The 25,713-nt window shown below is 42.1% G+C and overlaps 1 pseudogene; it reads left to right on the forward strand.

Moving 5' to 3' along the window:
* Positions 1-6,786: 6,786 nt before the first annotated feature.
* Positions 6,787-24,465, forward strand: LOC147901747 (pumilio homolog 2-like; annotated as a pseudogene).
* Positions 24,466-25,713: the final 1,248 nt, after the last annotated feature.

A 25,713-nucleotide genomic window follows, 5' to 3' on the forward strand; every position in this document is an offset into this window, starting at 1 on the left:
TAAACCTTTATGAGGATTTTTACATCACATGCAGCTTTGATTTCTACTTCATTCGTAGATGAGTTTCATTGGTAAAGGTTTCCTCTAACATGGTTCATCGAATTAGGACATTTTCCAAAACATTTTAGCAAGCCCGTGCTAGGAGTGCTGTGTATAATTCTGGTCGAATAGAACAATAACAGGTTGCTACTTGGATCTTGCCGCACTGATAGAGTTCAAAGCTTCCTCGGCACCTATGAATTGGATTTGAGCCTCCAAACAATTTCTTTGCTTTTGACATAAACTTATTGGTTTCTTTTCGATCGGACATGTGGGGAATGGTTTTCCTTAAGCTTAAATATTCCCAGACAGAGCTATTGACCAGCTAGAAGCATAGGGCCAGGATAATCAAAAGATTGCCACAGTATGGTTTTTCACATCGAGGAGAACAACATTATGGGTTTCCTTTAGCTCCTAGAGGTGTTCCGGGTCCATACTGCAAGACTTGGTTTCATGAAAGCCTGCACAATGCAATGGTGCTCGAGAGTATAGAGCTCACAGGCCAACGATGGAGCCTCAACCAATTGCAACATTGCTTCTTACTATATATTAAGGAGGGAGGGAGGTTCTAATAAGCCACGTGTCGTGTGGAGGGAGGCCACAGGTTGCTACTTGGATCTTGCCGCACTGATAGAGTTCAAAGCTTCCTCGGCACCTATGAATTGGATTTGAGCCTCCAAACAATTGCTTTGCTTTTGACATAAACTTATTGGTTTCTTTTCGATCGGACATGTGGGGAATGGTTTTCCTTAAGCTTAAATATTCCCAAACAGAGCTATTGACCAGCCAGAAGCATAGGGCCAGGATAATCAAAAGATTGCCACAGTATGGTTTTTCACATCGAGGAGAACAACATTATGGGTTTCCTTTAGCTCCTAGAGGTGTTCCGGGTCCATACTGTAAGACTTGGTTTCATGAAAGCCTGCACAATGCAATGGTGCTCGAGAGTATAGAGCTCACAGGCCAACGATGGAGCCTTAACCAATTGCAACATTGCTTCTTATCTTACTATATATTAAGGAGGGAGGGAGGTTCTAATAAGCCACGTGTCATGTGGAGGGAGGCAAAAGATTGCCACATGTCGTGTATCTAGGATGCAAGCGGGGTGCATCTGCTGAGCACTGCTCTTCCCCAGGCGATTATACTCCAGCGCGTGAAATTTGAATCCTCCTCTCCCCTGCCTGTCAACTCCTGCACTTCCCTGTGTTTGCCGGTCATCTCTCGGCAAACATCTCTTCGGCCTTTTTGCTCATTTGAATCCTCCAAGCACCCGTGCGCTCAGGCTCCTCATACGTCCTCCTCCAGTCAGGCTAGGCTCTAGAGTATGGACAGCCATCCCAAGCATTACAATGTGGGTCGTCATCACTACATCGGGCTTCTTTGTTTGTCTTTATTTCTCTGACCTCGCACAACTCCGTGTTCTTTTATGGAATCGGTTGTAATTTCTATGTGTAATGTGAAAGAGTCTCCCTGAGGCTCCCTTGCCGTTCGGGATGTTTCTCTATAGGAAAGATGTTGCTTTGTGGGTGTATTTTGTAGTGATGGCCAATGATTAGAGAGATTTTTTGAATCTAAATTTTTTGGGTATTTTTGCACACCGTCCCAAAACATGCCTATGTAGGAAGCTTCGGAGATATTGAATGTGGGAGTTACATGCCTATATAATCTGTGATTAGAGAAGTCTAGGAATAGTCTTTCTGATCAACCAACGTATTGACGACTTGCCGATCATCAAAAACCTGCAGCCAACCTCCACGAATCAGGTACTTCATAGATTTTTCTGTGTTTTGCACTTGAGCAAGCTGCAAGTTTGCAACCGAAGGCACGGATGAGCAAGTTTTCAACCGATGTGTCGAGTGTTGTTGAACCTTTACTAAATTGTGAGTGATTCTTTGTGGAGGGAGAGATAATTCATCTACCATTTTGAAGTGAGTGAACTTTGGAATTGAGTGAAAGAGCGATGGAGAGAAAGGGCTTTGTAATTCATCTACCACCGAAAGAGTCCTTTTTGGGCAGGTATCCAATTTCTAGATCTGTAGAGGTAGGGAAGCATCGTGAGAGGCTATGCATGGATGGACTTCAAGATGGCCGGTTGCAAGGAGTTGTTGGACAGCAAACACCTAAGTTGTTGGGCTTTACCACTTCTTAAGCATCTGGCCTCGACCATGCTCTCAACAATTTACCACTGCTTCAGCATCTGGCCTCGGCCATGCTCTCAACAGCCTCCATATGAAGTTGGATCTCTATGTTTAGAACCCAAGTGGCCACCAAGGGTTTGAAGTACTCAGATCTGAGAGATGACTGGCTTTACTTCACAGGCCACATAGGGCTCGGAACTTTGAGTGTGGCGGCAATGTTTTTTGAAGCCACCGGATTCAGTCGCAGGGTTGAAGAGTGCAGCTAATAGTAGTATTTTGCAGCTGAGGTCAGGCTAGGATTAGGAGCAGCGAATCTGGTTCATCCTTGGCGTCTATAGGACATCTTCCAGGCCCCTTCATTTTGGACATCAGCAACAGCATTAGGGTCTGCATCAAAGCATCCCTCTTCTGCTTATCTACACTAAGGGTTCATCCCTCCATACAGTACTTATTCTTTGAGTTGTATTCAGCCCTATTGGGAATACATTTATGTTGGCAATGGGCAGGTCACCTCCCCATCTGTAAGTTCCCAAATGAGGAGAGCGTGGGGGAGGTGGACCTAGGGCCAGGGCTACCACATGAGCATTTGATTAGATGCTTTTGTGGGCAGCATGCCCCGAGGGAAAAAGAAAGAGAGGGGGTTGCCACATGGGCAAGCACCTCACAGCACAGCAAGGGGACTACCACATGGGCAGCACATGGGTAGCCATGTGTGCAACACAAGAAATGAGTACCTAGCACCAAGATGGACAATAACAGGCTGCGTAAAGAGACTGAGAAAGACCACGATGTTGTCAGCATGGGTACAGCTTGGTGCCAATGCTTGGAGCTGACTATACAGAGGTCCACGTGGCCTGACAAAAGGCGGATCCAAGGCAGGAAGGAGGTGCAGCTGTGGTGCAGATCTATAGGTGTCTGGCAAACCCTTAGGGCTTGCATTGGACCACAGTTTGGGGCAAGAAAGGCCCTAGATAGATGGCAGGGAAGATGGAGCAGATAGGCGAGGGTTATGGGCAGGTGTCAGGCCTGCAATAGGCCCTGGGATAGGGCAGATATGCTAGGCACCCAGGTGGCCAGGAGCAGCAGTAAAAGGGCTGGCCATAGGGCCTTAGATAGAGCCCTACTGGGTCGGCTCAGTAGGCAGGTCAGCCAATAGGGGGGGCTGCTGGGTTGGCCCATTTCCCCCTACTAGATCGGTTGGTTTTGGGCCTTATAAAAGGGCCCCTTCTGGGGCTCATAAGGCATCACTTGGAGCAGCAATCCAAGAGTAGGAAGGCCTGCAATAGGCGCTAGGATAGGGCAGGTGGCAGGCCTGCAATAGGCCCTGGGATAGGGCAGATATGCTAGGCACCCAGGTGGCCGGGAGTAGCAATAAAAGGGCTGGCCATGGGGCCTTAAATAGAGCCCTACTGGCTCAGCCCAGTAGGCAGGTGGGCCAATAGGGGGGGCTGCTGGGTCGGCCCATTTCCCCCTACTGGGTCGGTTGGTTTTGGGCCTTATAAAAGGGCCCCTTCTAGGGCTCATAAGGCATCACTTGGAGCAGCAATCCAGGAGTAGGAAGGAGTGGCAATGCAATAGCAAGGAGCAACAGCAATAGGTCCATCCTTGGGCCTATACATAGGAGCTCAAGGAGACGTACAAGGGCTGTAGTCTTAGCTCAAAGTGCTGCCCACCTAGGCTGGCTACCCGGATAGCAAGGTGGAAGGGATCACTGACAGAGAGTCTATATAAGCTCAGTGGAGCATGCAGTATTAGGGATCTAGAGGTGACAGCAAGATAGTAGTACAACATTTTGGTAAGGTCAGAGGACCATGTATTTGTGGGACTCTAAGCCTCTCTTTTGTATTGTGTCCTTCTGTGGTTGGACAGAAATATCTTTGGCAATAAGAGGTGGAGTGTAGGGAGAGCTAGGAGATTTGCCACGTGTTGTTATGGTGCCCTTTCTATCTTGACGAGATCTTGACACGCCATAGCAGAGGCACTTGGGCATCACTGTGTAGGAGCAAGGTAGAAGAGAGAAGCCATCTACTAACACGAGTGAGGACTCAGAGGCGGCAAGTCATGACTGTAGACAGCAAGCAGATATAAGTTGGGAACTTTGGCAATGGGACTGACCAGAGATGTGAGAATAGATTGGTGTCACGGTGACTGGTCTTCACAGCTAACGAGTGATGGAGTGGAGTGGAGAGTGTGCATAGCAAAGAACAATCGCGTAGATTGGAACAGTCGAGCTGAAGGATTGGCTACACATTGGTAGAGTGGATGGCAACGCAGAAGAGCATGGTTGGCAACGCAACAGACAGAGCACAGTGATTGACCTCTTTTGCTATTTTATCAACAGTAGAAGGGGAAGCATAGTCTGGATGAGGGGTTGCAAGGTAGGCACGTGTCGGTCCACATGGATGAACATTGTCTGTCAAACAGACACGAGGCGAGTTGCTGATGTGCGATGCCACGGTAGTGAGCAGTTTAAATGAAATATTTTTTTTTCAAAATTTTGTGCTTAGTTTATATATTCACACACACACACACACACACAACATTTTTAAAACCTTTTAATAATCCTTTGTCAAATGCTTTTCATTTTTTCATGTTTAATTTATATATATATACACATATATAAATGGCCTTTTAAATTAATCCTTTTTTAAATGCTTTTCATTTAATTTTTATCGCTTTTTGGAGGCATGAGAGAGAGAGAGAGAGAGAGAGAGAGAGAGAGAGAGAGAGAGAGAGAGAATATTATATATATGATATTTATTTATATTTATACATTTTATGTTTAGAGAGAGAGAGAGAGAGAGAGAGAGAGTAAACATACGCGCACACAAACACACACACACACACACACACACGTGGGTAACAAGGCAATATGGTGGGTTTCTGCTTTATTTTCAAATATGTGGCACATTGTGAGGGCTCTAGAAGATAGGCTCAAACGACTCCACATGTAACAAGAGAGGCTAAGACACAAGCTTGACAACCATGTGTGTGGAGTGGGCATGCGGTGAGTTATTGCCATGAAATGACACATGTGGCCTTTGTGCAACAAGCTACCACCTTCAAGCCTCTAGCCATACCTGCACACGTGCACGTGCACACACACACGTATGTACATTTATACGTACATACGTATGTATGTACGTACGTGTGTATATATGTATGTTTATACAGATAGAGACATGGTGTAAGATCGATGGAATTGACACACTTATGTGCATGGGTGTAGATATTCTAGCCACGTGCATTCAAAGGTGCACATACATCACATGAACATATACAGACACTTATAGGGACACAAGCACACATGTACATGAGTACACAATCATATTGGATTGCACATGGACATATAGATGCATACATCCACTTGCATTGGCCTACACATAGACACACATGCAATCATCCACAATGCACAAAAAAACCCACACACTCCTAAGCAAACATACAAACATTATCATCATACACACACCTCTTCTTTAAAAACAAGCTTCTCCAAAATTGCATTTCTTCAATTTTAGGACTTGACTTTAATTAACGTCATTTTAATGTTCAAATAAAAATTCTTCATGTGTGTGTGTGTGCGAAATAAATAATATATATTTTATTTATACCTTCAAATGAAAAATCAATATATAATAATTAATGTGATGATTGTTTATAGTCGGTCAATTTAATTCAATTAATTTAGATCATATTATTAATAAAGGCTCTCCTAGGGATTCATTTGGATTTGATTAGAAAATTTAATAAAAAGCTTACAAATGTTGAGATTTGTATGTGTGTGTGTGTGTGTGTGAGAGAGAGAGAGAGAGAGAGAGAATGGAGATACAATTTGAAAATTTCTTAAAGTTATAAATAAAACCTTAAATTTAATTCCTCTTAAAGGCAACTTATGGTCTCAACTTTGAGACCCAGCGAAGCGGGTCTGTAACCCATCGTAGACGGGTCATGTTAATGAAGATAATATTGATGGAGCCTCTGGACTAGATTTACAGCTAGCTCATTTGCGTGATTTTTCTATATTTGCTATAGCTATGGCAAAACTAAGTGCTTCTTTATTAGGCACACATGTAGCAATGCCTAGTGGTATATCAGCCTCACGCTCAACAACACCTTGCTGGATTGAATAGTGGTTCAAACGCTGGAAATAGCCTGTCAAGAACTGGCTCATTGGCTGCCAGCTCTAGTGCCCAGCTCTAGAGTGCAGTTGGAGCTGCTAAGTTGGTAGCTTCTTTGCAGGGTTTAAGCCTCTCTAACAATGAAGGTATTGGCTCAAAACAGTAGGAGCAACTGAACTTTCCAGCACAGCAACAGTAGTTGTGGTCACAACAGCGGCATAATCAACGCTCGCAGAGCTCTCAAGCCCAATCACAAATGCCACATTCTCAGGTTGTCACCCAAGCTCTTCAGCAACAGCAATAGCAGTTTTCTGGGATGGAACATACTTAAAGCATAGGGAAAATATAGTCTGCGCCAAACTGTCAGTCCCAAAACGCAAGCCTGCAACTTGGGGCTGCAAGTAATATGTATGCCGTAGACAGCACCTGCTATTGCTGTACAGCCATGTCATACATGGCAACTCGACTACCAAAATTTGTAGGTAGCTAACATGTATGCCCCTCAGTATGGACTAGGGGTGTATGCCCTGAACCCTATCCTCATACCAAGAACGATGGCAAACTATCCTTCCCTAGTAGCCTATGATGCAGCAGTAGTGGCTGGGATGCGTGCACGAGGACCTATATCAAGGTCCTCTAGTGGGCTAGGTTTTGACATGCAGCAATCGTATAAATATACAGGCCAATTAGGGACCTCCCTGCAATCTCATTTACCACATCCTTTGCATTATCATTCTTTGTAGTAGCTTTCTACTGAGGATGCACGTGATGCTGCAAATTTATGTGACCCCTCTTTGCATTGAGGATATGTACCTGACAGCCACATCGATCCTCTAGAATTGCAAAAAACCAACTAAGCTCAATGCTTGAGTACCATGCCGAACATAAGGGTCAGTTTCCAAGGAGCGGCTCCCTTGGTGTTCTTATGGGTAGCAAAAGTGGTTCCATTAGCCCATTTTACTATGGCAGTCCTCCTGGAGTTGTGTTCTTCATGCCATACTCTAGCTCTCCAATTTCAATTCCTTTATTGCCCAGTTCACTAGTAGTTCTTGGAGCCCTTTCACTAGACAGACAGAGCGGAACTATTGGCTTTCTTCGAGGGCTGGTAGGACAGCTTCTGCAAGGATTCTCTCTATTGGAAGAATTGAAGAGAACAACAAAACTCAGAGGTTTGAACTGGCAGTTATTACTGGCCATGTGGTAGAGTTTAGGTAAACTTCTACATGTTATGTGTTTTTTTTGAGGCAAAACTGTCAGATTCATGGGACATGTTACATGTTTTTTGTGTCTTTCTTTAGTGCCGATCAACATGGCAAGCATATTTATTCAGTAGAAGCTGGAGACTGTGTCTTTAGAGGAGAAAGCAATGGTGTTTCAGGCGGTCTTGCCTCAAGCATTTACACTCATGACCGATGTTTTTGGCAATTATGTCATCCAAAAGGTAACAAATTATACCAATTTCGTTCTGTTTCAACTTTCTACAGGTGCTTGTGGTACAATTCTCGTTTGAAGTTTTGTGGCATTTGTCGTATGTAATTAGATGCCTAGGAGTTGTAGCCTTCATCTACTAAATTTCTAATCCTTATTTTACCTTTGTGACATTTGTCATATGTTACTAGATGGCTAGGAGTTATGAGCTATTTCTAACTGTTTAAACACTCCCTCTCATGCTCTCAGTATTACAAGATCACTAGTTTGTCAGTAGATTTACAAGTGATTATATTTACTTATACACGGCTGTAATATTGTTGATTTTGTTTGGATGTTTTATGGTAATTTTTTGAGCATGGAACTCACGAGCAAAGGTCAGAGCTTGCAGATCACCGTGTTGGTCGTGTTTTGAATTTGAGCCTTCAAATGTATGGTTGTTGAGTCATACAAAAGGTATCTCCTTATCAAACTCATGAAATGTTGCACTAGTTGGTAATTATTTACTTGTCGAACTCTCTCTCTCTCTCACACACACACACACTTTTTTTTTGGGTAATACACACACACACACACACACATGCATGCATATTATTATGGATAAATTTGACCAAGGTAAAAGGCATCAATATATGTGTGTGCTTGTATGTGTGGCAATAGTATAATAAAATATGGTGTGCATAGTGTCCAGGGTTGAGGTGGCAGGACATGACCATGTGCCACCCTTCCACGTAAGAGGACCCATAAGGTGTGTTGTACATAATCCATGGTAGTTATATTATAAAATGGTAAGGTGGCATGGTTGCTCCATGTGCCACCCCTCCACCTAGGCGGTCCCATGCCTGCATTTAGTGAGCCATGGCCCAAGGACCATGGGAGAAGTAATATAAAATAGGTGGAGATGGATATTATATTGGATTATTCCCTCCATGTAGGATAGGCCCATGTGGGGGGGTGTAGATAGTCAAATAATGCAAGTTAAATAATTGGGAAAGTAGGATGAGGTGGCAAGACTTCTTGTGCCAACCCTCCACTTGTCCTCCTATATGTTTGAATTAATTATAAAATTGGGAGAAGACCAAGGGAGTATCTCAGACTTGGGATATGGGGTTTGATTTATGTGGAAAAATGAGGCAAAGGGTTATCGCACACAATTGAGAGTGTGTACCCACCTAGCCCATATGGGAGACTTTTTCACACACACCATGCATGTTGGAGGATGCATTTATTGGGAGAGATCCTCTCTCTTGGCTATAAAAGGAGGGGGCTATTTCTTAATGTAACACGCTCATTCTTGTAAAGCCACCTAGCTAGTACTTTGATTTCCCCCCCCCCCATCCTTCCTTTCAAATAAAGCATGACTCTCTTCTCTTAATGTCTCCATCTCTACATTCCACCTCCCATCATGTACATGCTCCTCTTCCCCCTCTCCCTTCCTCCTTGTGGCATAGTCTCTCTCTTCATTCCCATCCCTCTTAATCCTTTTTTTCCACCTATGTTAGTGCTTCTTCCGTCACGTTCTCTTTTTCTCTATGGTCCTCGAGCATCGCCATGCCTCGCGTCTAGCATCATGTCTCAAATTCTTTTCTAGTTAATAGAATTGATGTGGCTACTGTGATCAAAATCTCCATGACTAGTGATGTAAAATTTGTTACTCCTACGATTGGGTGTAGTTCTACAACACCTTTCGTGTGCGGTTCTTTTCTTCTGTGCCTGTAATTTGCGTGTCTTCTACTCGGTTCTTGTGCCTTCAACCTGTGGTTCTTGCGCATCTCCTGTGCGACGCCACACATCTTTTGGTCAACTGCGCTTGCAAAATCACTCCTCTGTATCTTCTGTGCGGTGCCACGCAAAACCGCTCCTAGGAAGTGATGAAAGTGTAATGCTATTGCTTATATGGTGAAATCTCATGAACTGTAACTCTCTAACCGTAGGGAGTTTCCTCTTGTTGTAAAAAGCAAAAATACTTCATTTCATGTGATCTATTCATATCTCATACTAGATCATAGATTCTGAACTTTTTCAACTTCACTTCTTGGACGCACGTCACATGAGGAGAGTGGATATTTATGTCACTTCTTGAAGAGTTTAAGGATTTGGTGCATGGTCCTCCGCTCATTACGGCTACCAGGTGGTGAGATCTTTTTCTTGATTTTCATGTCGATCTTCAATAACTGATTGTACAATGCATTGTTCAAAGAGATGATAGGTGGGATGATACACTGTGGATGATTCAAGGTGAAGAACTAGTGATACACTGGGAGGACTTTGATTTCAATTGTACTCATTGTGCGGTAATCAAGCTACTTGTTGCATCGGAGATAATTAAAAGGGTGACATTCTTTGAAGGGTGGAATGCTTCCCAAGCTTGGGGGGGAGATTTGACACATCTGCTTATTAATTCCTCTGGATAAGCTCGTCTTGAATGATTTCTTCTCGATCTCACTACAAAGGTTTCTAGGGCTTGGCTATGGTTGGTAATGTTTCGACCAAGAAATCCCTTTGTATCTAATCAACCCTTTGTATCTCATTTTGAGATTCAAGTTGTAATTCTTTTTTGTCTAAAGATAAACTATCAACAAAGTATTGCAAGTTTATTTGGTGCTGAATGTCTTGCTCAAGTATTGAATTCTCCCCACCCTCTCCTTCTACTTATCTTGGACTATCGAGAAACTTGGGATGTTCGGATTTTAGTCTTGGTGTGATGATATCTTGGCTCCTCCAATTTGACGGCACATACAAACCTTCGACCAAGGCTGCTGGTGTGGATGTAAAGCTCACTTTACCAGGGGATGAGGTGTATTGTTATGGCAAGTCTGCACCAGCAAGTACTTGCAACCAAGCTGAGTACTCGGTACTCATTTTTGAGCTACAAAAGGTGCAAGAACATCGCATCAAGCAACTTGAGGTGTAAGGAGATTCTCAACTTGTGTGAACAAGTTAGTGGAAGATGGAAGATGCAAAGTGAAGGCTTGGTTCCACGACATCAAAAAGCATTGGAACTTTGCCAACAATTTGAAGAGGTAAAAATTCAGCATATTCCTCGAGCTTAAAATTTAGTTGCTGATTTCTTAGCACGAGAAGCTTGTACTTCAATCACGCATGAAGCGAGTGGAAGCACTGTCCCAACAAAGTGGCAAGCCACAAATGAGCGTGATCATTTGTAAGGAATGCAAAGGTTGTGGTAATCATGAAACTAAGTACTGGGCATATTTGATATGAGTTTATTGACTTCAGAAGATCATTAGAAAGGTCCTTAAGGACATTGCTCAAAAGAAGGATGTCAAACCGCACACCCCTTGAAGAAATAACATGGTGACTACAAGAACTGAAAGAAGTTGAAGGTGATGTGCAAGCTCTCCAACTATTGACATTTGTCATGGCATTCTTGTATGCCTTGATGAACAACCTCATGTAGCACCACGTCTCTAACCCTCGCTTGTAAAGATGGATGCAATATCATGAGGGTTGGTCCTTTTAAGATTGTCTATGAGCTATTCTATGTTGAAGATTCTTCCCGTATAATATTTCACAATACACCAATCACACCCTACCCTCCCTATGTGTGCTTTATAGATATATCTTCACCTGATTTTTAGTTCAGGCTACCTCTTTCCATTGTTTATCAATAGATAAGTCTCATTTTGCCTCTCTCTTTTCCATCTGCCAAGCATGGCTAACATTCCTGTGTTCTGTGGTCGGGTTGAAGAAAATCCAAATGAGTATCTTGTGGCCTTCAAGCGCCGTTGTGTTTCTCTCAACTTTCTTACTGAAGATAGATGGCTGTTGGTTCTTCCCACATTTCTAGAGAGTTTGGCTCAAGTGTGGTACGAGAAGCAGGCCAAAGACGTTTGCCAAAGTTGGCCGAGGTTGACAGCAGCTATGATCGAGTATTTTGGCAAAGAAGAGGAGCCGGAGAATGTGTACTTGCAGGTGGCAAACCTGAAGCAGTCATAAGGTGAGACGGCACGTCGATATGTGGATTGAGCGGCCATGCTCTTAGACCATTTAATTGCCACACAGGAGGATAACGCTGGATTTCGACCTGTAATGACTCAGCATGTGTTGGGTTACCTTGTAGCAGGAGCAAGTGATGAATTCTGCCTCAAGCTTAAATGGGAGAATCCACAAACCATGGTGCTAGCACATGAGATTGCTCAAAAGTTTAATAAAGTTCAATCTAACCCCGCTTCAAAGAAGAGATTGTCCTTCTACAACCCTCTCAATTCAACAACAACCTGGGGGGTTCAACTCAGGAGCATACCCCCACCCCCCACAGGGATGTATCCACCGCCTCCACCTCAAATGTATGGTCCTCCCTTAGATGCTTACCCTCAACAAGGAGTATATCCTCAATCTCCGCCTGGAAGATTTTTCCAGTCTCGCCCACGAGCCCCTCTCCTTCCTACTCCCTCGGCCCCTCCTGCTAAAGAACCCGGAGTCAATGACCTAGCCAAGGCCCTGAATGATCTTCGGCTTGAGATGGTGGGCATCAAAAATCAAGTGAATTGCCCTCCAAGAGAACATGCCAATGTTGTGTGCTACAAGTGCCACCAGAAGGGTCATTATCGCACGGAATGTCCCAATATTCCAAGGGTGAATCTTCTAAGTGAATCAGGCACTGAGGATTCCGACATAGAGATACTTGACCTCGAGAAAAAAAGTCGTACCACCTCGAACCCCTCTCCAAACTGTGGACTGGGCCGCCCTAGGAAGAAGGTGTCCTTCTCAAAGCCCTCAAATGTTGAGATGGCAGACCCACCAACAGAGAAGACTAAAAGATCTCGTAGGAGTAAGTGGCCACCCTCGGATTTTTCCATTGGCTCAGAGCAAGAGGACTATTCGGTCATTCAAGACCTTGCTCATCAATCTTTGAGCATCATGCTTCCTCAACTAATAGCATTAAGCCCTAAGGTGAGACATGAGCTGCAACAAGGGCTCTCAACAAGGAGGAGTAAGAAAAAGGGAAAGGTACGAGAGGTTTCTTCTATCTCTGAAGAAATTGATCGGCACCCGCATATAGTAGATGTCATCATAGATAATTACCGTGTCAAAAGTGTGTGTGTCGATGGGGGAGCTGCATGTAATATCATGGTGTCCCGTATCATGAAGAAATTGAAATTGAAATGCACAAGGCGTTCCTCCACTCGAATTAATGTAGCAGATGGTCAACGACTCGCCACCCTGGGAGTCATTGAGGATTTGCCTATCATTGTCAATGGGTTGACCACCACCGTCAATTTCTATGTAGTGGACATCGAAGATACAGGCAGGAGTTACCCAGTCATACTCGGGAGACCATGGTTGAGAAAGAGTGATGCAGTCAGCTATTGGAAGACAGGACATGTCTTTTGGTACTTCTAAGGAGAAGATCTTGGTGCAACTAGGTGCCATTGAACCAGAAGAAGAAGAGGAGCAAGATAGTGATACTCTCTCATCCTCGGTGTCTGAATCAATGGACAAATTAGACAGGGGGAGGAGTTCTCAGAGGAAAAAGTTTACATGATGGGGGTGTCTCCGACCCCGCCACCTACAGAAAAGGTAACAGCTAGTCCTCAACAGCTTTAATCTATGCTTTCCCCAGACCTCACTCCAAGTGAGAAAGATGAGTTCCTAGAAATGTTCAAAGATTTCCCTGACCTCTTCGCAACTAGCTACCACCACCTTCATCATGTGACTGCCATAGAGCACAAGATAGAGATGAAGCCTCTGATGCGAAGCCAGTGGCTCAGAAGTATCAGAGATTAGGGCCCCTACAAACCGATGCTTTGCGCTTAGAGTTGTAGAAACTTGTAAAAGTTGGGTTTATTGTTTCGGCTCACAATACTAAATTGGTTTCACTAGTGGTAGTCACCCCAAATAAAAACAACAAGTGGCGGGTCTGCATCAACTATAAGAAACTCAATGCAGCCACCAAGAGGGACCATCATCCTCTTCCCTTTCCAGACCTCATTCTTGAGAAGGTAAGTGGTCATGAGATGTGTACTTTCTGTGATGGTTACTCCGGGTTTTATCAAATCAGAATTGCTGAGGAGGATGTGCTTAAAACCACATTTGCCACACCTTGGGGGACATTTGCATTCAAAGTAATGCTATTTGGCCTCACCAATGCTCCTGCTACCTTTCAAAGATTTATGCTGAGATGGTGTTTGCTCCATATTTGGGGGTTTTCTTGGAGGTGTTTTTAGATGATTTATGTATATTCTCGGCACGTAAGGAGCACGTCATGAAGGTCAGGTTGGCCTTCCAAAGGGTCAATGATGCGAATGGCAGCCTCAACCCTGATAAATGCATCATTGGAGCCACTCAAGGGAGGTTACTGGGACATATTTCTCGTCTGAGGGCATCAAGCCTAACCCCGAGAAGGTAGAAGCTATCCTTAAGCTCTCCCTGCCAACAACCAATTGTTAGGTACGCTCATTTGTCAATCTAGCAGGATACTATCGCCACTTCATTGATCAATATGCTGCTTTGATGCGACCCATGACTATGCTATTAAAAGATGGAGTTGATTTCTCTTGGGATGAGGATTGTGATCACGGGTTTGTACAAATCAAGAGTGCTCTGGCTTCAGAACCCATTCTATGCAATCCTGATTGGTCAAAGACTTTCTATATCAATCCTGGGTTTAGTGAGCACAATCTGGTGGGTCTTCTTCTCCAGCAAGGGGAGGATCGATTCATGTAACCCGTTTGATTTGCTTCTTGACAATTGCTCGAAACTAAACATCGCTACTCTGAGGCTGACAAGCATGCCTTTCTGCATTGAGAAATTTAAGCATTATGTGGTTGGAAAGTCCTTCATTATAATCTCTAGCAATGGTCTTGCAAAGCAAGTTCTTCAATCACCAAATCCCATGGGCCGGTTGGTGAAATGGTTGGCAATTCTACAAGAATATGATTTTTCTTTCAAAATTGTAAAGGGGGGTTGTTCCAACTTGAAGAATGCTTTGATTGATCTAGAGGAGTGCCTCGATGTAACCCTTGTAGCGGCCATAGAAGTTGGGGATCCATGGTATGGTGGAATCTATAGATTTCTGACCACTTTCTCCTTTTCTCTAGAAAGTACTAGCTATGAGAGAAAGAAGATCCACAGAGATACTAGGCGCTACACTCTCTTTGATGGGGTGTTGTTCCATCAAGGCATGAATGGGGTACTAAGACGGGCCATTAATGCAGATGTACCTAAGGTATTGAAGCATTATCATGATGGATTTTGTGGAGGCCACTATGCCAGTGACTATACAGCTAAGAAGATTTTACATGCTGGGTACTATTGGCCGACCTTGTTCAAGGATGTCACTATGTATTGCAAAACTTGTGAACCATGCCAATTCTTTGGTAGGAAGGATTTGTGTCCTGGGCAACATCACCCAGTGATGTCCATCCATCAATTTCAAAAGTGGGGAATAGATTTTGTTGGGCTCCTGTCCATGACTGCCTGCAAAAAGAAGTATCTTTTGGTAGCCACTCAGTTGTCACTAAGTGGGCTGAAGCTATCGCCCTCCCCATTGCAAATGGTAAGGCAGTTTCAAATTTCATATTTGAACGTATCTGCATAAGGTTTGGAACACCCATGGAATAGTATCTGACCATGGGAGTCCATTCTTAAATGAAGCAGTGGAATTGCTCATGGATCGCATGGGTATTAATTACCACACTTCTAGCATCTATCATCTAGTGTCCATGGGACAAACGGAGTGGACCAACGGCCTCCTTTATAAAACCATTGGGAAAATGGCCACAGGAAACAGGAGCCAGTGGGATCAAAAGGTCACCGAAGCCATGTGGGCTTACAACATCACCCATAAAACCTTTATAGGTCACACTCCTTTTGAGTTGGTATACGGTACTGAGGCAATTTTACCACTAGAGATAGAAATTCCGGCCTTGAGATTGGCGCAAGAATAGAGGATGACAGAAGATGAACATGTAGAGGCCAAGTTGGTACAACTTGAAAAGCTAGATGAAACCCGATGCCTTGGACTCCATCAAACAGAGATCCAAAAGAACCGACAAAAGGCCCGCATGGATGCTAAGATTCGCAAGGGATGGGAAAGACACTTTGCTAAGGGGGATGTTGTGCTATGCTTTGATAATAGATTGGACCACCAGATGGATAAAAAGTTCCTTCCACTGTGGATCCGGTCCATACAAAGTCATCAAGGAACGTAGCAATGGGATCTGTACAAGTATAGAAGCTGCATGAGCCATATGGCAAGAACGTGATCAACAAGTGTTATCTCAAGTCCCTCTTTGTTCGTGATGGTCCTAGGCATGGAAATGCTATGCATTCCCTGCCTGGGGGGGGAACTATTATGGATAAATTTAACCAAGGTAAAAGGCATAAATACATGTGTGTGCTTGTATGTGTGGAAATAATATAATAAAATATGGTGTGCATAGGGCCCAGTGTTGAGGTGGCACGGCATGACCATGTGCCACCCTTCCATGTAAGAGGACCCATAAGGTGTCTTATACATAATCCATGGTAGTTATATTATAAAATGGTAAGGTGGCATGGTTCCTCCATGTGCCACCCCTCAACCTAGGTGGCCCCATGCCTGCATTTAGTGAGCCATGGCCCAAGGACCATGGGAGAAATAATATAAAATAGGTGGAGATGGATATTATATTGGATTATTCCCTCCATGTAGGACAGGCCCATGTGGGGGGGGTGTAGATAGTCATAATGCAAGTTAAATAATTGGGAAAGTAGGATGAGGTGGCAAGACTTCTTGTGCCAACCCTCCACTTGTCCTCGTAGATGTTTGAACGAATTATAAAATTGGGAGGAGACCAAGGGAGTATCTCAGACTTGGGATATGGGGTTTGATTTATGTGGAAAAATGAGACAAAGGGTTATTGCACACAATTGAGAGTGAGTACCCACCTAACCTACATGGGAGACTTTTCACACACACACCATGCATGTGGGAGGATGCATTGGGAGAGACCCTCTCTCTTGGCTATAAAAAGAGGGGGCTATTCCTTGATGTAACATCCTCATTCTTGTAAAGCCACCTAGCTAGTACTTTGATTTCCCCCCCCCAATCCTTCCTTTCAAATAAAGCATGACTCTCTTCCCTTGATGTCTCCATCTCTACATTCCACCTCCCATCATGTACATGCTCCTCTTCCCCCTCTTCCTTCCCCCTTGTGGCATAGTCTCTCTCTTCATTCCCACCCCTCTTAATCCTTTTTCCCCACCTATGTTAATGCTTCTTCCCTCACGTTCCCTTTTCCTCTATGGCTCTCGAGCGTCGCCATGCCTTGCGTCTAGCATCATGCCTCAAATTCTTTTCTAGTTAATAACACTTGCACTCACATACAAGCAGATTCTTTCTATGTTTTAGGTTGTTCTTCCTTTTGTTTGTCTGGTGGGTGGGTTGGTGCAAATTTTGTATTCACACTAGTATTCATTATCTTTGGTTGCTAACCTCACTTCTGCACTTTCATTCTTTTACATTTTTTAGTTGTGTCATTATCTTTGTTCAAAAGCTTCTTGCATAATGTCCCTTGGGAAATATTATTAAGATTGTGTGCCTTTCTTACCTTCTTTTAATCTGCAGGCTGAAGTTTCCAAGAAAGATGTTCAATTTGGTATGTTGTTGCTCAGTTGTTTTGTCTTGGGATTTCGACTGGAGTTTTTGGTGGACTACAAGAAGCTCACTATAACGATGTGTGCACTGTGTTGCTTGGTTATACAATCTTACTGCAGTGGTCTGTGCTATTTGTGGATGAAGTTTAACAACAGTACTTTATTTACTATCATATTAAATTGATAGTAGGCTTGGAGTGTCTCTACAAGATTGTGAATCCTAGGTGCTTTTTGGACATTAGCGTTGGTGTCAAGTTGGAAGGAAGGCTAGTTGTTGAGCTATTTGCCGATGTAGTTCCTCCAACTGAAGAAAATTTTAGGGCTTTGTGTACCAGAGAGAAGGACAAGTATGCTACTGAAGCCGTTGCCTGGAAAAAAGAAAAAAAATTGCAATCCAAAAAACTAATCATTAGAAAAGTTGGTTCGCCTGAAAAAAAAAGCCGTTTGCTCTAAAGGAAAAACGGGATGACCCCTGAACAACTATAAACTATAACAATCCAAAATTTTGTTTTGAATGTGCACAATAATGATCAGCACGTAGTAAACTATTTCAACACATATTTGGATTTTAAAATGCACGACGAATAGCTTACATGAATCAGTGTTCCGAAATAACATGGTGGTCTGTGGGGAGATAGATTTTCCATTGCATGGCTTTCAAAGTCCTTTCAAAGACCAATTCAAGTGTGGTCATCTGCTACCAGAAAGATATGTATGTAGTGTGGGTATGAAAACGTATCGACCCCAATATGGATATTGTATGATGACAATTCTATACACCCTTATCGAAACGACAACTCAATTAATTTGATGATGAAGTTGTAATTCTCGTAGTAACTACAAACCCAGATCTCGCACTAACTACAGACCTAGATCTGATGATGAAGTTGTAATTCTTGTAGTAACTATAGACCCAGATCTTGCACCTAGTGTTGAAAACCAGCACTCAATTCACGATGTCTTGCATTATCAACATAGCCCCGGTGATTTTTTATTCAATACAATAAAGTACTTAGTCAATACTATTGGACTCTAATATTATCGATGTTGCTTCAACCTGAATTCTTACAACATTTGTCTCCTTTGATGCATGTTCTCGATGCAAATAAGTTTCGAAATCAATGGATGCAAGATCAAAGGATGATATTTCATATGGTTGTAGTTCATGACACAATATTATTTAGGTTGCAACCAAGGATGTGTTATGAGCTCTTGTGAGCGGTCTTATTCATGTATTCGTTGGGCTTCAATTTCTAAAAGGCACACATCTTTGCACATCACTAAGGCAATATTAAAACACTACCCTTGACATTTGCAGGGAGGATCAGGTCTTGATGGACCCTGTGTTTTGTCTCGTGTTTATAATTTTTTTCATTTTTTTAAACTCAGAGGGTCCACCTTATATAAGCTAGCTATACAATGTGTGTTCGAAAGTTATTTAAAAAACTCCTCTGTAACCACTTTTTATCTAATTTATATACCCCTATTATGAATTTTTTGATCAATAATTATATCCCTTCAATAAATGTGAAATTTGAGAAGCCTATATTTTTTGCCCTCCTCTTGTACATCTCAGCGTAAGCTGAGACAGACGCTGCTTATGAGAAATTGTATTGTATAATTAAATAAAACACTTTAATTTGTATGTCACGGAGATGCATGCTTTACACCCATACTAGTACCTAATAGAACGCATTTCCAACTTTTGATCTTTTCAATTCCCAGAATCTCATGTATTTGCTCCACCTTTTCTAATTTTGTTTCCCTTGCATGCTCCCAAATTGTCACTAGCTACTAGAGTTTTGCATGAAGTAACTTGAATTGAATCATGAATAAAATAGAACAAACTTATAAGAAGATGGCTGGCCCAAACTTTAACCTTATGTTGATCTAATAGGAGTTTTTATATTAAATATGATGCATGTAGTAGCATTATATTGATTTAGTGCAAGTGTTTATATTCAATATGATGCATGCACTAGCACCATGTTGCTTATATGCCACTTTTCCTATTAGGAAAAGGTAGTGTTTATCATCTCATCATAAAGGTTCCATGTTACCTTTTGCACATTAAACAAAATTAGTTGCTTTTGTAAGATTTTGTCTCTCTCTCTCTCTCTCTCTCTCAACTATATGATTTGATTCTTATGAGCATGTAGATGTGTTTCCAATCATTGACTAACGTGCAAGATTAGAGGAATGAAGGCAAATCCCTAGATCTAAATTTTTGTTCGATCATCATGAGAGACATGCACACCAATAAGGATAGCATAGAGGTGGTTTAATTAATCTCCCATTGGACACTTCTTGGATTCACACCAGACAATACAAAGCCATTATCATTACTAAAAATCTATTGAGCACATATACATTAGATATACACACATTAGTGAGCTTGAAATTTATTGAAGAAATAGAAATAGATATACTTAAATCACACAACTTGATTCTATAAGCATTCTACCAAGGGAAGTGCAAATTATGTCAAGAAACCGGAGTGCTCCCGAGGCTAGATTGCTTACATACTATGCATTGAATGACTTGATTCTCTAAGCATTCTGCCAAGGGAATTGCAAACCATGTCAAGAGACCAGAGTGCTCCTGAGGCTAAATTGCTTACATACTATACATTGCATGACTTGATTATGTAAGCATTCTACTAGGGGAATTACAGACCATATCAAGAAACCAGAGTGCTCTCGAGGCTAGATGGCTTACATAATATACATTGCACGACTTGATGTTGTAAGCATTTTGCTAAGGGAATTGCAGACCGTGTCAAGAGACTCGAGTGCTCCCGAGGCTAGATTGCTTCCATATTATACATTGCACAACTTGATTCTGTTAGCATTCTGTCAAGGGAATTGTAGACCATGTCATGAGACCGGAGTGCTCCCGAGGCTAGATTGCTTACATACTATACATTGCATGACTTGATTCTCTAAGCATTCTACGAGGGGAATTGCAGATCGTGTCAAGAGACTGAAGTGCTCCCGAGACTAGATTACTTACGTACTATACATTGCATGACCTGACTCTCTAAGCATTCTGTTAAGGGAATTGCAGACCGTATCAAGAGATCAGAGTGCTCCTGAGGTTAAATTTGTTACATACATAACTTGATTGTCTAAGCATTTTGCGAGCGGAATTATAGACCGTGTTAAGAGACTAGAATGCTCCTAAGGCTAGATTGCTTAGCTACTAAGACTGGATTCTCAAACTAATGGATTTCAAAGTTATGAGCTAAGACAACAAAGGATTTAAATTCAAATACAATTTCAAACATAATGAATATGCATAATCATAAAGTAAATATAAACTAAGGCCTTCTCATTTAAATAATGACTTTCCAATTAAAAACCAAAACACTCCACAAACAAGTTATATCATTCAATAAATATTTGACTAGAAAGACCTTCGAGGACTTAAACCGACTCAACTTAACTCTTAAATTTTGATCTATAAGGCCAAACTTATCATTTTCAATAGAAAGGTCAAATCCTCTTAAACAATAAAAATATTATATTTGGGTGTATGTGTGTGTGTGTATACACACACACATTTTTTTAAAAGTGAAACCACAAAATTTAGATTAGAAAAAAGTTTTTAAAATGAGAATAGTCTCAAGAAAAGACTATTCTAAAAAGCCAAAAGCACTGGGAAAACACCTCTAGAGAAGAGACATCCAAGTCATTCTCATGAAAAGCAACACACATCACACCCAAGAATAAAACCGAAAGACTCAAATAGAATAATTAATGATGGGAAGGAACATGCTAGCTACATGTCCATGTAGCAAAACATAAAGAAGAATATAGAAGAAGCATAATGACATAGAAGCATATAAAAAGATAGGCATAGAGATACAAAAATGTAGAAGCATAATGGCATAGAAGAATAAACATAGGCAAACATAGCATTAACATAAGCATAATGACATAGAATCATAAATTAAAATTTTAATGTTGTGTGTGTGTGTGTGTGTGTGTGTGTGTGTGTGAGAGAGAGAGAGAGAGAGAGAGAGAGAGGGAGAGAGACTACAAAAAGCCATGCTATCACAAACTAGAATACATATATAGGCATAAACATAGAATCATAAGTATAAATAGGTGTATTTATAGGCATAAACATAGAATCATAAACATAAATTATAGGCATATAGGCATATATAGGCATGAATCATAAACATAGACATACATATGGACACCATTGGACATGATAATATCCTAATCAATTAGTTATGAAAAGTCAACGAGACCAAAACTAATTTCCATAGAGAAGTAAGACTAGTAACTGCACCACTCGGGATGCCCTTTGGCCAAAGTTAGCATAACTATGTTTCTTTCCAAGTTAGACGTAGTCCCAATTGATAAAATTTTCCCCCAATTGATAAATTTTTTCTACAATATTTATAATTTGGTAATGCCAAATACATACTAAGCAAGATTAGGGATACTCTTCAAGTGAATGCATACATACATTTAAATCTCCTTGCATAATAACATTAAAACTCCACACTGAAAGTATAACTCCAATCAGGTTGTACTTGTCAAAACAACCTAACAAACTCCCCAAATCTTTTGCATTCAATTCCCCTTCCCCATCCATGTTAGAAAATCGAAGGTTTGTAAAAATTTACATGCATTTAAATCTTCTTGCATAATAACTTAAAACCCCAGAGTCTGATTCAATCAAGTTTCTATGAGCACATGGAGCTAGATGATCAAAGTTGACATCTTTTATGGTGCCTAGATTAATACAAAGTATGATTAAAAGATTCTAGATTAATCAACAAAATTACAAAGATGTTAAAGCGTATCCTTATATATTCATTTTCTATCCATAAACTAAAATAAAATAAAATATTCATGTCTAAATTAATCTCATAATATGCCAAAAATAACCTTCAACACTTAGTTCGATGATTGTCACATGCTCAACTTAGAAACATCAACGGCATCATGCATACACAAGGTTCAATGGCAGTGGAGGGTAAACCTTTTGTTCACATCAGAGTTATAGAAAACCTCTTCTTGTAGTAAGAAATTTCTCCACCATTCAATTATATGAGCACTACAGTATACACAGACAAGGAATTATGTAACAACATATATAAGTTGTGAATTGTTGTCAACTTATGCAATCGTTTATGTGCCAATAGAAGCAAGGGTAGAGCTTAAGCATTAGAAGTACTCTTAGAGAGAGAATCTCTCCCTCTCTCTCTCTCTCTCTCTCTCTCTCTCTCTCTCTCTTTGTTCTCTTGCTCTCCAGTAGCTCGTCTCACTGTCCCTCTCGAGTCTCAATCCTGTCTCTCTCTTTGATGCTCCTCTCTCCCTCTCGAGTCTCATTCCTATCGCTCTGGCTCTACCTTCATTTATTGTTAGAGATTCTCCCACCCATGCCCCGGCAAATCTACAATTGCTCCACCCCATCATCCTACCTAGCCTCCTTGACAATCGACAAACCCAATATATCTATCTTGACCTGGGGACCGAGAATAACTTTAGAGTTGGGTCTCATAGTTGCTCTGCACAGAGCTAACAAGCCCCTACTTGGAGAGCTCACCAGTGGCGAGGGCATGAGCGTATGCTATCTCAATAGGAAACTAGTGAGTCCTATGTGTAGCGAACGACAAGGGTTCACTCTACAATTGATAGGAGGCCCAAAATTCATAGCTGTGCAGGATATTTATCTACGTCTCAAAACCATCACTTCCATGAAGACTAAGATCAAAGAATGGAAATACTTACATAACGGTCCCAATTGCCTCATCTGCACCGTGCTTCTCCTTGATGAAAATAGTGACTTTGAGCTATGGAATCTCAAACAGGAAGCTCTGATTCTAGACAAACTCTTCCCTCCATCTAGATATACAAAGGCAAGATTGACGCAAAGGCACAAAGTGACAAGCCTACATTCTTATAATCTATATCTTAACATGGATAGTCCAGTTCTACAGTTTTTTGTAAGAAATCGAGATGATGGAAAAGGAGTATTACTTTCCTGCAAGCAAAAAGCATAGCAAAGACGCTTTTAGAAGGGAATCCAAGGCTAGATCAGAAGGAAGGCACAAATGGAGGAGGAGAAGCGCTACCAGAAACTTTGACATCCTTGAGGTCGTGCGTGAATTCTTTGCTTCTACCTTTGGTGCAGCTCATTGCTTTGGCACCTCTGGATTCTGGTACTTTTCCTTATCTCCATTTCTTGGAAACTCAAGCACAAGCTCATGCTTACTTTCTACGACTGACATTTTGTCGCCCACTCTACCTTGTGTCCATGCCTTCACAGCTTCTCTATGTCCAAAGATTGAAGATTCGTCTGACACTGTATCTTTGTGTAGTTGAAATTGGTTGCAGTCTTCGGTGCTCGCAATGATAGAGATGCTATCCATAAGAGAATGCCTCAGCTGAAGGAAGGTAAGGAAATGCATACACGTCGGCGATCTTGATCTTCTTTTATCTCATCAATTTGCACTCCCTTTTCCTGTAGCCCATGGTTTTGCTAGACCTCGGCAGTGTAGGCGATCCATAGTGGTAGAGCTTGGGATTCACAGCTGATTACATATAAGAGAGATAAGAGAATATGTCGTAGCTTTGCTCGCCGTTTTCTTCTCCGCCCGTGGCTTGGATCAAAATGGATCTTGCTGAAAGAAGTGCCTCTCATGGCAACGCTCGCAGACGTGTTCTTTCATGGCATTGTCTCTATCGCCCTTCTTTGCCTCTTTTCCTTACTATCAACTCCCTAGTCCCTTATGTTTGTCTTCTTTGGTTTTTCTCTTCCTTTTGGCTTGCAAATGAGCTCGAGTTCCAAGGTTCCATGGTTGTGGAAGAGAGCGGGAGAAGGGAGAGTGCAAGATCTCACATATATTGGGAGCTTGTTGCTAGCGATCTCAGGGTAGAAGCACTAGGAGGGAGGGAGAGATGGCGATGGGGAAGGAGTACAGAATCAAGTCCGATGCCTATCCTTGGATAGATGGCAGTAGCACCCCAGTGGTGGATCTGCTTCTAGCGTCGGAACTGCAGCAGCTGGCGAAGCAGGATCTGCTCGCGGTGCAAGAAGTAGCGAAGGAATTCCAAGTTGGTGTCGATGGTGCATCCTCATCTTCGACTCCCGAAGAGATTTCTCCTACCTTCTTTGGGTAGGAGCCAGCTGATGGGAGAGACTTGGGGCGGCTCCGAACAAAAGAACTAATCAGATGGTTGGATGCAAGAAACGAGGAGAGGTTCCAGAGGACGCAGGAGGAGCTGAGCAACATTCGACAGGATATCTAGATCTATGCAAAAAACTTGCAGATTCGATAGGATATCTGGAACATCCGTCTATGCAAAAAACTTGCAGGAAGTGGAGAAGAACATCTTGAGGAGCTGCTGGAAGGACCATTGCCAGCATTGCCCTACATAATAGACAAGGAGGGGAGATGGCACAAGCTCAAGGTGGAAAGAGGAGGGAAAATCTAGTCTTCAAAAAAATTGTTTTTTTTTTCAAAATATTTCTTTTTTGTTGGTTGGTTTGTTAGCACTGCCCATAGCAAAGGGAATCCTTCCAGTCTAAAGTGGGGATACCATCTCCCCTCTTTATTTCATTAAAGAAATTTCTAATTTCTACCTTCTTCATCGTTCTTTTTCATTCTCCAATAGCGTTTTTGAAGTTTGTTTTATGGCGGATTTGAAGAGCTTTGCTTGTGGATTTTCGGCTTGTGTATAGAGTTTCTCTCTCTCACTCTCTCTCTCTTTCTCTCTCTGTTTGCCTATGTGTGGATGCTGGGTTGGTGTAAGTCGTTGTGGTGGTATCTGCATTCGTCGAGGTTTCCATCTCAAGAAGCAGTATATGCTCTAGAGAACTGTTGATGAGTTTTTCAAGCTGAAGAGGGCATGTTTATTATCGAGGCATCTAGCTTGCTAGAGGTAGTACCAAGAACGCGGCCTCTTGTTCCACACAGGTTGTCCACTGATCAGGCTGCGAATACTTTCATATATGCACACTGTATGGGTGAGATGCGATCACCTATTTCTATGAGCCTTTCCCTCTTTTAGCGTACTTTTTCTATGAGAACAGATCGATAGATTTGTAAAGAAATCTCGGTGTACTGCGATTGTGGAAGAAAGGAATCTTGATTTACGTTATTGCAGGTTTTTCGTCTTTATTCATAGTTCCTATACAACAATCTTCATTGACCATAATGTCAAGGTCGCTGCTGTGAGGAGCCAAACAGCCCTATTCACAAACTTTTTTGCAATAGGCTTCCTATCTTCGAGAGTGATGGCCAAACTGGTGTAAGCATCTATCGTCTCTAAGACGTTTGACCGTTCAACCCCTTACAGGTGTTTGTTTGCCGCTGTGGAGAAATTTTAACGTTCATTTTTTGGTTTTCGGCTAAAGGATCGATCGAT

Source organism: Dipteris shenzhenensis, chromosome 5 (assembly GCF_047967505.1).
Source record: "Dipteris shenzhenensis isolate YYH24624 ecotype China chromosome 5, Dip_SZ_1.0, whole genome shotgun sequence".
In the NCBI taxonomy this organism is placed as follows: domain Eukaryota; kingdom Viridiplantae; phylum Streptophyta; class Polypodiopsida; order Gleicheniales; family Dipteridaceae; genus Dipteris; species Dipteris shenzhenensis.